Below are 10,243 nucleotides of genomic sequence, written 5' to 3' on the forward strand. Positions count from 1 at the left end.
TACTTTCTAAAGAGAGCCCCCAGTTTAAGTCCCTCATTTTAGCAGGAGTCATCACATCAGGGTTTCTCTTCATAAACAGTCACCAGTTTAGGGCATTCCCAAAGTGGAGAGGGATGTTTTAAAACCTTTTTTTGTTTGGTGCCAGTCCTGGAGTTGGAATTCAGGGCTTGGACACTGTCCTTGAGCTTTTGGGATTAGAACTCAGGGCTTGGACACTATCCCTGAGCTTTTGTGCTCAAGGATGGTGCTCTACTTGAACTGCACTTCCAGCTTTTTGGTGGTTAATTGGAGATTAGAGTCTCATGGAGTTTCCTGCCTGGGCTGGCTTCAAATAGCGATCCTCTCATCTCAGCCTCCTTAGTGTTAGGTCTGCGGGGGAGAACAGCCACTCCCCATTCTGCTTCACTTGCCTAAAGCCAGTAATCACTTGACTTTCAATCTCCTGACTGTGAGACAGAAAAAGATCCCAGGCTCTTGTTGGGTGCCATGGTTCACACCTGTAATCCTAGCTACTCAGGAGACTGAGATCTGAGGATCATAGCTCAAAGCCAGCCCAGACAGGAAAGTCCGTGAGACTGGAGATAAGAAAACCCGACGTGGCACTGTGGCTCAAGTGGTAGAGCACTTGCCTTGAGCTGAAGAGCTCACGTCTAGCACCCAGGCCCCAAGTTCAAGCCCCACAACCAAAAGCAAGGATCCCAGGCTCTGAGGTCACTTCCTTATCCGTTGAGGTCATTTCCTGAACTGCCCCTTCATGCCTCCCTTGAACAGTGAGAGGTTCCCGATCTCTGAGATCACTTCCCCATCCTCTTGGCCCCGCCTCCTGTCTTTCCCTATATAATCCCCTCCTCTTTTTCTCCTTTTCCTTCCCCTTTGTCTCCACACATACCTATATCTGGTGCAGGCAGGCAGTTTGTTCCCCCCCCCTCCCCCAAATAAATTCTTTTCTGCCTGTGGCAGTTACCTTTTGGCAAACCTTACACTTAGTAAATAGGATAACAGGCATGAGCACCTTTAACCTCTTTGTATGAATGTGCGAATGTGAAATTATTTATGGCTCTGCAGCCAAAGACTAGAGAGTCCAAGTGAATCCTAACCTGTGGTTCCAAGACCTAATTGTGATTCATGACCTAGGAGACCATCAGCCAAATGTCCCTAAGCTCCCACAGCTAGGTGGACAACACAGGGACCTTCCCTTATCTTTGTGACACCAAAGCCAGGAAGAACGTGGATTGGAGTCATCTGGGCCTCAGGAAGAAAAGAAGCCCATTATTTGGGGAGAAGGGGGAAACCCCTGAGGAAGAAGCACACCTGCCATATGTCCCAGTTGCCCCCCACAGCTAGTAGAGGCACCTGGCGCATTGTGGGAAATCCTGCTACCATCTATCGCATCTCAACCAGTGGAGCCAGACCCTTTGGCCTACAAGAAGTCATGGGCCCTGAGCAAATTGCCCAGGAATGGGCGGTCCAAGAGGCGTGGCCTATATTCAGGCGTCAACTTTTCAGAAGTTTGGACGTCTTGAGCTGGAAACTAGATCTAATCCTTATTTGGAGAAACCCCAGGCCCTCGGAGGCCTCCTGGAGTCCAACTTCCAGACCCATCACTCAAACTGGAGTAATTGCTCCCAGCTCCTCACTCTCTTCATTACTGAGGAAAAGAGACACTTTTTAATGGAATCCCAAAAGTGACTCAAAGAGCATGTCCCCTGTGGCCAATTAGACCCAGAAGCATGGGCCTAGAATTCCGCCCCAGACACTGACCCCCAAGGGGGCCCCCCCTAACAATGAGGGGGGACTGAGACCGCCTACTTTAGGGTATCACAGCAGGAGCCAAAAAGCCAACTAATATATCCCAAATCATTACCACTGTGTTCCAAAAACCTGAGGAATCTCCCTCAGACTTCTATAAAAGAGTCTGCAAGGCCTTCTAACTCTTCATCCACTTTTGATCCTGAGGCCCCCCCAAAAACAATGGGTGGAAAAACACTGCATGTGTGGCCCATTCCTACATGAACATCAGTAAGAAACTTAAGAAATTGGAAGGATTCACAGGAATGAGGCCTCCCAACTGCTAGAAGTGGCCAATTCAGTGTTTGCCAGTCGGGACTGGTATGCCAGGAGAAAAGTGAAGTATCCCAACTTCCCAGGGCTGATGGGACTCAAACCCATGATAGGCGAAAGGAGTCACTAACACTCAGTCAATCGGACTAGGAACCTTTATTAGCCGCGGTCATTGCCCTTCATTTTATCAAGACAGTGAAGAACAGAGCCAAGCTCTTGTGGCAGGGTTTTAAAGGTGTAAGGTCCATTCCTGGACGGCGAACAGACCTCACCCAGTACCTGCGTTACCTAGGCAACTGGGATACCTGGAAGAGGTCACATCCGCATCCGCTGAGGTCACATCTTAACCTGATGTGGCCACACCTTTCTCCCACCTGATCCCACTTCCCTTTACCTGGACACACCCTTCCCCACCCCCTACCCTATATAAGGCCTAAGCCGAGGCCAGACCGCCCTCTTTTCCTTTTGCCAGCCGCGTGGAGTGCCAACCTTGCCTGGTCCCAGCAGGTCCACTGAATAAACCTACCCCTTACCTGAATACCACGTGCGTGGTGCAGTTCTTACTCGGTCACCTCTTTTTAAAAACCCAACAAAAGGGGCAAGCAGGTCACACACAGGTGGTAGTGTACATGATAGCAAGCAGGTTTACAGAAGCAAAACTAGCAGTTAGTGATCACAAATAACAATTACAATTTCAATCAACGAAGAAGTCATCAAGGCAAAGGTTGAGGAACCTAAGCAACTCCATTTCACTTAAGACCCCCATCTCAGTTCTGCAACTTAACCCTTGACCCACTTCAGCCCCAATGCTAGGAATTAGGACAGCAAGCCTTGCACAAACAATTCTCGGAACCACAGATGGTGTTTTCTCAAGACAGTATGTCAAGGTATCTAAAATTCCAGAACTGCCCCTCCTGGGCTCTGGTGACCATTATCTAAACCAGACACCCTGCAGTTTAGCACCTATCCTCTTGAGACTCTCCTGTGGTGCAAGCCAACCAGTTTAAAGTACATCAGCCCCTTGATTTAACCAACAACTTGTTTCTGATCCTTTCCCGCTTTGCAGTGCGCCAATCATGCTATAGAGTTGTTTCATGATTTTCCTGTGGTATGTAGTCATTTGTTATAAGAAGTCATGATATATGCAAAGCTCCTGCCTTCCCTAAAAAATGTATAAAAAGTGCTGTAACCCTGGGCTCGAGGCCTCTCAGTGTCATCGGTTGTTGCCATGTAAGTGTGGGGACCAAGCTTGAGCTTGCAATAAAGACTCCTTTGCTTTTACATTGGTGACAGTCTCTGGTGGTCTTTTGAGTAAGGATTTCCGAATTAGCTTTACAAGGTTACATTTCCAGGCTCCCCCTTTGTTTCATTCCCGATAAGGGTTTAGCTGACATTTACCCAAACACATGCAAAATCAAACTACTTTCTAGGTTTCTTGGATCTTTCTGAGTTTCACTGTTATTTACCACACTTAACTTGTCTAACTCCCTAATTTTCTTTGAGTCTCTACTTCTGAGAAGTACCTTTAGTAATTAACCTGGAGTTTCTCTCTACAGAGAGTTCCTGACTTTAAAGCTCGCCCTATCCTTACAGTATGTATGTTGGCAGTTCCAATGGGATGTGACTAGAAAATAGATTCACAAAATGATAGGTGATATTAATTAGGTACGCTTGGAAGCTTGCAGACTTACGGTCTACTAAGCTCTGGGGTCAAGCACTTCTCTTTCCCAAGGGAGGAGGGCTCAGGGGAGAGATTAAGTCCTCTTCAGCCAGAGAGACTGTGGCCAGACAGCAGGAAGGACTTCCTGCCAGTGAACAGTAGCTCAGATGCCCTAATTTTGGTGTGTGTGTGTGGGGGGGGGGGGGGTCACCTCAAATAAGAAAGAAGGTGCTTCTTCTGCTAGCCACACTTGGGCATGCTGACCCTACAGAGCACCCTAGGCCACTGCAGAAGTGAAGGCCATTGGGGAGACAGCCGGTGTACACATTGCAAGGATTTTGGCTACTGGAAAAATAAGTGCCCAAAGCAAACCAGGGGTAGGGGACAGGGGTGTGTGGGGGGGGTGAGTGGGTAGGTGTCAGGCCAACCCAATGAAAAACCACTGTGCTGGAAGGGAAAATACCAAAATTAGACTGGGCAGGAACTCCTAATTGGTTTGGCCACAAAAGAGTTTCCATTAAGAGGCAGGTGATAGCTGGGCACCGGTGGCTCACACCTGTAATCCTAGCTACTAAGGAGGCTGAGATGTGAGGATCACAGTTCAAAGCCAGCCCAGGCAGGAAAGTCCATGAGACTCTTACCTCCAATTGAAAGACCCCCGGTGATCTGGGCGCCTTTCAATCTGAAGAGACCCTCTCCCAAGGAACAGCGAGACCACTTGTGCGGATGCAATCAGCAAGAGGTTTATTCAGGCATGCCCAGGCTCCCAGATACACACCACCTCAAGATCCACAAGGTTCGGGTCGGTGGCTGGGAACCTGTTACACGGGTACCCGGGGCGACAAAGTCTATCGGGAGACTTGCGCGCCGGGGCACATGAAAGCATCCCTTTTTATGGACAGCTGGAAGCAGGGTAACAGAAGCGAGATGCATGGTTACAGGTGGTTACAGGGTGTTGATTGGCTAATTTTGAGTCAGGCTTAGGGTGGGGATTGGTAGATTTGAGTCTGGCGAGCGGGTTAGGCAAGGTCAGTGGAGCTTAGCTGACATGTCTGTACTTGCCCCACAGGGGGTTGACTCAGTGGAGCTTGCTGTTAACGGCCTGGCCACAACATTCTGCCTCACCCTCTTTTGTTTTTTTGTTTTTTTTTTTTTACATAGTTTCGCAGAGCAGGGACAGCACAGCACTTTTTCTGGGGTATCTAGTGGGCTAGCATTAACTGGGGTCTTTCACAATAAACCACTAGAAAACCAGAATAGGAGCCGTGGCTCAAGCGGTAGAGCGCTCACCTTGAGCTGAAAAGCACAGGAACAGCGCCCAAGCCTAGAGTTCAAGCCCCATGACCGACCAAAAAAAAAAAAAAGAGGCAGGTGATATAGGTTCACGCCTGTAATCCTAGCTACTCTGCAGGCTGAGATGTGAGGATCGCCGGTCAAAGACAGACACGTGATTCTGTAAGGCATGCACAGGGACACCTCCCTACTCCTTGGCTAAGTTTCAGCCCAGTATCTGTTACCTAGGTAACTGGCAGACCTGGAAGCAGTCACCTTCCCCTCCTGCTAGGTCACATCCTGGGCCACCTCTGGTCACATGACTCTCATCTGAGCTCAGGAGGGTCCCACACCCTGAGGTCACATCCAGATCCAGTGTGGTCACACCTTTCCCCCACCCGGCCCCACCTCTTCCTGTCCCTGGCCTAGATAAGTCCTGGCCAGGGGTGGGTCGACACTTCCTTTTCAGCCATGCCTCTCCACCATGCATGGGGGGTGGTGGTGGTGGTAAATAACTTCTCCTTCCTGAATAGCGCGTGGTGTTCTCTTCATTGGCTACCTAATATACCTTACAGATCATTATTATTATTTTGTTGGTTGTGGGGCCTGAACTCTGGGCCTGGGCACTGTCCCTCAGCTCTTCAGCTCAAGGCTAGCGCTCTACCACTTGAGCCACAGCACCACTTCTGGCTTTTTCTGCTTATGAGGTGCTGAGAAATTGAACCCAGAGCCTCATGTATGCAAGGCAAGCACTCTACCACTGAGCCACCTTCCCAGCCAAGAAACATGATTAATGTCTCCAATTAACCACAAGAAAACTGGAAGTAGGGCTGTGGCTCAAAGTGGTGGAACACTAGCAAAAAGAGCTCAAGCCTAGCTCCTAAGCCCAGTTTTCAAGCCCCACACCCAACAACAACAGCAGCAGCAACAACAAATCCTATTAAGGGAGGCCCAGCCCGCTGACTCTTGGTAGAGATGATGGTGGGGGCCAACCACTCACTGATAGTGGACACCAGGGCAGAGACTGGGTTGTGTTATGCCCCAAAGCCCCAATCACTGGAAAGGAAGTCACCATCATTAGGGCCTCTGGCTCTGAGGCCGCATAGCATTTCTGCCAGTCCCAAGTTGCTAACTCAGCAAGCTGTGGCATAGACTTTGAACTGTGTATGTCACATTGCTCAAATGCACTACTCTAGCCAAGAGTTATCTGACTCAAAAGGCCAAAGAAAGAAACAAAGGGGGAGTGGAGGGGGCGGCTTCACACTCAAATTGCAAAGTAGGATTTAAGTTTGGGATGTTAAGAAATATATCTAAGGGTCATAACATTAGGAAAAGAAGGCAGAGTTTAAAATTGATTTTCTTCATGGATAGAGTATTTTCTTAAAAAGAAAACTTTTTTCAACTCAAAGGTTTTTCTAAAAGGTACTTCAAAATACAAATTAAAGGGAAAAATCACTAAGGAAGTAGGAAGTGTAAGGAAAAAAGGAACTTTAGAAAAGTGTTGGTGTGCTGGGTGCTGGTGGCTCACGCCTGTAATCCTAGCTACTCTGGAGGCTGAGATCGCGGTTCAAAGCCAGCCCGGGCAGGAGAGACTGTGAGACTCCTATCTCCACTAAACCACCAGAAAACCGGAAGTGGTGCTGTAGCTCAAGTGGTAGAGCGCTTGCCTTGAGCTGAAGAGCTGAGGGACAGCGCCCAGGCCCAGAGTTCAAGCCCCACAACCGACCAAAAAAAAAAAAAAGTGTTGGTGCCACTTGGTGCTAGTGGCCCACAACTGTAATCCTAGCTATGAAGAGGCTGAGATCTGAGGATTTTGGTTCAAACCCAGCCTGGGCAGAAAACTCCATGAGACTCTTATCTCCAGAATAATGGTCCCTGGCTATTTTGCTGTTCACACATTGCTTCACCTCTGTATCACGGGTTTGTTTGTTTGTCATCATGGGGCTGAGTAGGTACTGTCCCTGAGCTCTTTTGTTCAAGATTAGTGCTTTCCCACTTTGAGCCACAGTTCTATTTCCCATTTTTAGGAGGTTAATTGGAGATAAGAGTCTCCAGGGCCAGGTACTGGTGGCCCACGCCTGTAATCCTAGCTACTAAGGATGCTGAGATTTGATTTAATTCTTTTTTTTTTTTTTTTGCTTATGTGGTGCTGAGGAATCGAACCCAGGGCCTCAGGCATTCAAGGCAAGCGCTCTACCACTGAGCCACCTTCCCAGCCCATGGACTCTGAGATTTGAGAATCATAATTCAAAGCCAGCTCAGGCAAGAAAGTCCATGAGAATCTTATCTCCAGGTAACCACCAGAAAACTGGAAGTGGTGCTGTGGCTCAAGTCGTAGAGCGTTAGCCTTGACCTGAAGAGCTGAGGGACAGTGCCCAGGCCCAGAGTTCAAGCCCCACAACCAACTAAAAAAAGAGTCGGGGCTGGGAAGATAGGGCTCAGCGGTAGAGTGCTTGCCTTGCATGCATGAGGCCCTGGGTTCAATTTCTCAGCATCACATAAGCAGAAAAAGCTGGAAGTGGTTCAAGTGGTAGAGTGCTAGCCTTGAGCTGAAGAGCTGAAGGACAGTGCCCAGGCCCAGAGTTCAGGCCCCATGACCAACAACAACATAAATAAATAAATAAAAAAGCCGGTGCCAGTGGTTCAAGCCTGTAATCCTAGCTACTCAGGAGGCTGAGATCTGAGGATCACAGTTCAAAGCCAGCCCACAGAAAGTCCGTGAGACTGTCATCTCCAGTAAACCACCAGAAAACTGAAAGTGGTGCTGTAGTTCAAGTGGTAGAGTGCTAGCCTTGAGCTGAAGAGTTGAGGGACAGCACTCAGGCCCAGGGTTCAAGCCCCAGCACTGACATTAAAAAAAAAAAAAAAAAAGAAAGCAGTGTCTCATTGGCTTTCCTCTCAAGGCTGGCTTTGATATATGGTACTGAGATCTCAGCCTTCAAAATAGCTAGTATGACAGATGTGAACCACTGGTGCCTGCTTACCTGTCATTTCTATAACAACAGGAAAAACTCAGATGCTCTTCTCAGGTATGAGCATACACAGCCTCTTAGGACTAAGAGTTGTTTACTATTCCAGCATCCCCTCTAAGAGCTGGTTAGGTTTGTTATGAGACCCTAGAGCTCAAAATGTAGCTGGGTGTGGGTGGCTCACCCCTATGATCCTAGCTACTCAGGAGGCTGAGCTCTGAGGATCGTGGTTCCAAGCTAGCCTGGGCAGGAAAGTCCATGAGACTCTTATCTCCAATAAAAACCACTCAGAAAACTAGAAGTGGTGCTGTGGCTCAAGTGGTAGAGCACTCGCCTTGAGCTGGAGAGCTGAGGGACAGCACCCTGGCCCACAGTTCAAGCCCATGACAGACAAAAAAAACCAAAAAACAAAATGTATGAGGGCTGCCTTTCTTATACCTAACCAAGCATGTGGGAATCTAGGCTGTGGGCCAATTAGATCTTAACCCACATTATGTAACCTTACATAATAATACCTTGACAAGTTTTCTCACTGTTATTTGATATAATATTAGACAAAATTAGATATAAATTAAATATATTAGATATGCTATATCTAATATATATTTTTGTATACATATATGGCTATTAGATATATAAGATCTAATATATCTAAAATATATATTTTATTAGATACAATATCTAATAGTATATATTTACTATATATACATGTTAGATCTAATATTTAATATACATATTAGATCTAATGTATCTAATAGAATGTTATAATAGCTCTGATTTATCTAATATTAGATATATTTTTAAAATTAGATATTGAAGTATGGATACTGGGCCTAAGCAATGCCATCTTGTCCCCATAGCCATCTTAACACCTTAATAGGTACCAGAGAAGCCAGGTGCCAGTAGCTCACACCTGTAATCCTAGCTTCTCAGGAGGCTGAGATCTGAGGATCACGTTCAAAGCCAGCCTGGGCAAGGAAGTCCGTGAGACTCCAATCAACCACTAGAAAACTGAAAGTGACACTATGGCTCAAAGTGGTAGGGCACTAGCCTTAAGCAGAAGAGCTCAGGGATAATGCCCAGGCCCAGAGTTCAAGCCCCACAACCAAACAAAAAAAAAAAAGGTACCAGGGATATTTTATTCAATTCTGAGAACTCTAGATGGGGCATAGGTCATTTCCAGAACTGCAGATATTGTCGTGGATTATTAGACTCCAGGAAATCCTTACCCTTTACCTCTGATTGTTAAGACTTTTGCATCCTGGTAAATCTCTACCCTTATTGTCCCCACTAGTTGACTTCTAATGAATCCTAATTACCCCACTTACTTATCTCATAACTGGCTTGTTTTGTTTCAATAAACATGCTTGCTAATCCCATACCATGCCTCATCTGCCTTGATGTGGTTTTTGCCTTTATAAGCTTCAAGCAAACAACATCCGGGGCTGCAGGTCTTTGAGACAGGAGTCCTCCCACAGTCGTTGGCTCCCCAATGAAGACTCCCAATTCAACCTCTTAACATATAGCCTCTCTATACCTCATTGAGTTCCTGTATCACAATACATCTAATATCTAATATATATGTATATGTTAGATAAGTTCTATATTATTAGATATATATTATGTCTAATATAACTGTAAGGTCCGCTCCTGAATGGCTAGCAGACTCCACCCTCCTCCCAGCAAAGTCTCCGCCCAGTACCTACATTACCTAGGCAACTGGCACACCTGGAAGAGGTCACATCTGCATCCCCTGATGTCACATCTGAATTTGATGTGGCCACACCTTTCTTCACCCATACCCTAGATAAGACCTAGACCAGGCCCAGACTCTCTCTTTTTTCTAGCTGTCTTCTCTTTCCCAGCTCTCTCTTTCCCAGCTCTCCCAGCTCTCTTTCCCAGGCCTTTCCCCGCAGCATAGAGGGCCAACATGGCCTGGTGCCAGCCAGAACGATGAATAAACCTACCCCTTACCTGAATACCACATGCGTGGTGCTGTTCTTACTTGGCTACCTCTTTAAAAACCTAACAATAACATATTACATATGTATATACATTCAATATTAGGTATATCTTATATATATGTATACACATATATATGAAAAACATCAAAGTAGAATGATAAAGAAAAATACTATCAGAACAGGCTAAACCTGACTGTGCCAGAGCAGCACCAACTGCAAGTAATTTTGAGAAACTGTAACCACTGGGGTAAACCAAGGCTTGAAATTCCTTTGTCCTATCAGATAAAAAGATTGCAATCCACTGGGCCCTGGTGCCT

The sequence above is a fragment of the Dipodomys spectabilis genome, unplaced genomic scaffold (assembly GCF_019054845.1).
Source record: "Dipodomys spectabilis isolate Male_0828 unplaced genomic scaffold, ASM1905484v1 ptg000039l, whole genome shotgun sequence".
NCBI lineage: Eukaryota > Metazoa > Chordata > Mammalia > Rodentia > Heteromyidae > Dipodomys > Dipodomys spectabilis.